The sequence below is a fragment of the Leptinotarsa decemlineata genome, unplaced genomic scaffold (genome assembly GCF_025532065.1).
Source record: "Leptinotarsa decemlineata unplaced genomic scaffold, Ldec_3_MD MMD2_tig00000157_RagTag_RagTag, whole genome shotgun sequence".
Classification (NCBI taxonomy): Eukaryota; Metazoa; Arthropoda; class Insecta; order Coleoptera; family Chrysomelidae; genus Leptinotarsa; species Leptinotarsa decemlineata.
Window position 1 is genome coordinate 4438520 of NW_027412543.1, and position 4848 is coordinate 4443367.

The following is a 4848-nucleotide window of genomic DNA, read 5'->3' on the forward strand; positions in this document are numbered from 1 at the left end:
TAACGCTCACTCTTAACGGTGAGAATTACCCCAAGGAAAATATGCATTTGAATTTTGCAAAGGGGAATTTTTCGCAAGCTTATTTCAACTACTCACAATTTGGTCTCAGCTACAAAATAACCAATCAACATAATCCTCTTCTCACTTCCACCGTCTTTACGGACAAAGCTCTCTTTGTCATAGATTGTTCCAGAAGGGATGAGAGCATCAAAAGTTCCAGTGTTGATGTAAAACTTGAAATCGAAGCATCCGAGGGATTTCCTCAAAATACTAGAGCCTATTGCATAATTGTGCACGACACTGTCATAGAACACCTCCCACTCAGCGAAATTTAAAAGAAATGGAACTGAACATGTGATTTTGCTTTAGTATCAATCGAAGAGTCAACATGAGAATAGCTGTTGTAGATATTCAAGGCTTCACCGTCTAGCAAAAATTCCATCCCAAAGAAATAGCCATTAGGATTGGAATTCAGTGTAGTAACTTTTTATTGCTTCCAAACACACCATTTTCCAGTCTGAGTAAAGAAGATCGTTGTACCGCCTGTTACTTGGAGCGAAACATTCACGGATTGAGGTATTCCTCTGGCTTTGTGGAATATAATCAATTGGATGCCATCCTCATGGAAAATCTACAAGGTGTCGATGTCATTCATGTGCGAGGACATCAAAAACATGACTTTCTAACTGAATATACCGACACGCGTTGTGAATTTGGAGGGCTATGACAATACAACATGGATGGTTCCGACATTCGACAACAACGAAGGTGTCTCACCCTGTAAGCATCACATTCGCAAGCGAACCAACTACAATTGCAGTCTCCGAAACGTAGATATTTTATACAAATGGCTATGTGATATATTACCAAAATAAAAATGTATAATAAATTTCCAAATCATTTCCTCTATTTTATCTAACCTCACCCCCTCATGATACCCTCAACAAAAAATAGAAAACGTATGCAAAACGGTCGAAAGCGCACGAAAAACGATCGAAAGCGCACAAAAAACGACCGTAAACGCACGTAAAACGGTCGAAAACGCACGAAAAACGATCGTGAACGCACGAAAAACGATCGAAAACGCACGGAAAACAACGTATTTTGAAATGCCATTGTCGAATACTTCGCTCTCCCATTGCCCTCACGTTGAGTCCACAACGCTTAACCTCTCGACACTTTTGAATCTCCTCTCTCTCCTGATGATGCTAAAATGGTTAACAAAGATAGACGTAGTGCCCTTTTGGCATGTTGGAATGCTAGACTTCTGTTGAACCGACATGTTTTTTCTTAAATGGTATATTTTGACGCACCCTGTACACTTCGACGTCATGTTTGTTTTCAATGATGTATTTTGAGACACCCCGAATACAATGACGGATCGCAGGTTGATGTGTCCTTCTTCAACCAATAGATAGTTCAGCTAGTGACTCATAGATGACTCTGTGTGTTCTATAACTTAATTTTCAAACCGGCAACGCTACATTACTCCATAAACATTGATTTATTGTACAACTGGCAACACCTGCTTGCACTAGCAACCGGTAAATCTCGATACCATCTCCATCTCTCTTTGCATCGATTACGTCACATGCGTCTCTCGCTCTTACACACACATAGACATCTTCACATAAAATATTAATATTTCCCAAATCTAAGTATATTTTCCTATCTTCAATATGATAATGACGATTACATTCTACGGAAATCAAAAATAAGAATGCTGTCAAGTATAATGAATGAGTCAATTTCGGTCTCGACAAAACTAACGCTATAAATACCCAACATTCGCAGTTAACTTCAATATCTTACGATGGTGTAGAGGCTAAGGACAATGTCTACGGCGCGGACGACCCAGGTTCGAATCTCATAACTATAAACTTTTTTTAATTAAAATCACGTGACTGGAACGTGACGAGGGGGCTGAGGGAGCTGATAGGTTAGGTGGAGTACCAAGGGGGCCGATAGGTTAGGTGGAGTACCAAGGGGGCCGAGGGGCGGAGTTCCACGCTTGAATTGCTACTATACTCGTTCCATCCTGCGTCGATTTCGATGACGTTTCCCCCACTCCCGTTTGCGCCAGAATCCGCCTTGTTCATCTACTATGAGAATATTGTACTATTCCCTTATCGAGTCAAGACTGCAGTATGGGATCCTGGTTTGGGGAAGTGCCTTAGAAGTACACCTGAAACAGTTAATAATTTTGCAAAAATACTTCCTAAAAATTATCCATGAAAAAGTGGGGAATTACCCATCTGAAAGACTATTTACTGAAACAAAAATTTATGACTTGAGGCAACTCCACTTTTTCAACATTATGTTACATACCTACAAAAACAAAAATAACATACTACAAAAATTAGACCACACTTACCAATCTAGACAAAAATCAAATTTGTATACGAAAACAACTGCAACTAAAAGGAATCTTGGCCAGAGAAATCACTATTACTTATGCCAAAGGGTATTCAACCATGTTCCTGAAAACTTGAAAAAAGAAATAATCTTGACGAATTCTATCAGTGTCATCAAAAAAAAGATAAAACAATATATATTCAGTTTGCAGAGAAATGATGTAGATGATTTCCTGAATTGTAAATGAGAAATATACATTAGATTCAAATTCGTATTATCAAATAAATTCATCAATCAAGGTATACATATGTAAAAGGAATAGTAATTTATTTGCCAACTGACATGGAAATTGCATTTTATGGCTATGATACATGTGTACTCACCGGATTCCCATGTACAACCTCGAGTTTCTGTGGGATTCATGTTTGTTTACTGTAGGTTTATTCTGTAAACTTCACCATATCCATGCACTTGGTAACTTAACATTATTACTAATTCTATAGTACTCTTTCAATTTATTGATCTATAACATGCTTTTAGTATTGTAATGATTTATATTTACTATTGTTATATTTTTATCTTGTTTTACAAAATTTTACTGCATCAATTTTATATATATGTTAAAAAATTGCAACCTACATTGTATTTCATGATTTTAATTTAAAATACTTAAGGAATAAAATAACTATTAATAAACCACCCTCATCGCGGACAGCCAATGGCTTTGTGGTTCCTCTGCTTGTTCATTTGTTTTACATAGTTTATAAGATATAATGTTGAATTTTATCCAAATAAACGTTATTATTATTATTATTATTATTATTTTTTTTTTTTTTTTTTTTTTTTTCCCGTAGTGTGCGCTGGTCAGGCCCTATCCCCCGAAGCCCCGATACATTCGGGAGGGCGCGCCAGCATAATCAACCAATGACCACTCCCCACACCGTGGGGTAAGTGATCATTGGGTCCGAGAATCATGTGCCCTGAGCAAACGCAGTGAGCCAAGAATGACAGCCTTCTGCATCTGTGCGGCTAAGATTTCTGCCTTAATGCGGCAAGCCGGTATGATTTTTAGATTCGAGAGTAGAGAAGACATCATTCCACCAAGGACTCCAACAATCAGAACGACCATCTTGACAGAGTGATCTGGATAGAGTCTGCGGAGTTCGAAGAGAAAATCTCGATATTTTATCCGTTTTTCCTCCTCTTTTCTGACGATATTCGTCTCGCCAGGAGCTGAAAACTCCACGACAAATATCGTTTTGGTCTGGTGGTCGAGAAGGACTACATCAGGCTTATTAGCTTGTATGAGCCTGAGGGTGGGGAACGAATAGTTCCAATAAATTCGGCACTTCTCGTTCCCCACAACGGATTCAATATCCCCCGGAGCGTAGGGCAACACCGGTGTCTCGTCAATACCGTAGGAGTGCCGTAGATGATAATATAGCACCCTTAGGGCCGCGTTATGTCTATGGATATAGGCCGAGACCGCATATGCTGGACATGCTGATAGCAAGTGCATTAGGGTCTCGGGCGCCTCGCGGCAGGCCCTGCACCTTGTGTCAGGAACCTCTATACCCATCACGCGACTGCGGTAGACTAAGGTGTTAAAGACACCATCCTGGCAAGCCATGATGAACCCCTCAGTTTCCGACTTCAGCCCACTCGACCTGAGAAAAGCGAACGTCAGGCGCTTTGATAAGCCAAAGTCTTCAATATTATTGAAGAAGACCCCATGCATTGGCTTATCCCTGTGTCTCCGCAGAAGTAAGGTGATCTCTGCGGCTTTTATCTGAGCTTTTTGCTGAACGGGTTCCAACTCGGTGACAGAGTTGTAGTCACCTCGTTCAGAGTCGAAAACTATACCGAGTTCATCAGCTGCTCGAGCAGCTGCCCTAAAGAGAAATGCTCCAATTCCTGCTCTCTCATGGTCATGGACCATGCAGAGAAGGGGATCCGAACTCCTGACGACTTTACAGGCTGTATCCAGTACCATTCTGTCATGTAGACACTCCAAACTCAAAAGTCCACGACCTCCCTGTTGTCGGGGGAAGTACAACCGTGGAACGGACGATTTGGGATGCAAACTCCTATAGAGATGCATCATTTTTCGGGTCCTTACGTCGAGTTGATACAGCTCCTCCCGAGTCCACTTCACTACTCCAAACGAGTAGAGTAAGATTGGAACGGCAAGCATATTTGTTGCAGCAACTTTGTTCTTCCCCGACAGCTCCGTTGACCAGATCTGTCGAAGTTTGTGCTGATACTTGCCGCGGAGAGAGTTTTTCACTGCGGTTACCTCTTGTGAGTGGCGTTGTTCCACCCCGAGGTAAGTATACGTCTCTCCGGCATCCAGATGGTGTAGGATGCTTCCATCTACGAGCTGCACATCCTCTCCGTAGTCCCCGCATCGTCCTCTTTTTGGGATGAACCATTGCACATTTGTCTATCCCGAATTTCATACCGATAGCATGCGTGTACTCTTCCACCACCCTC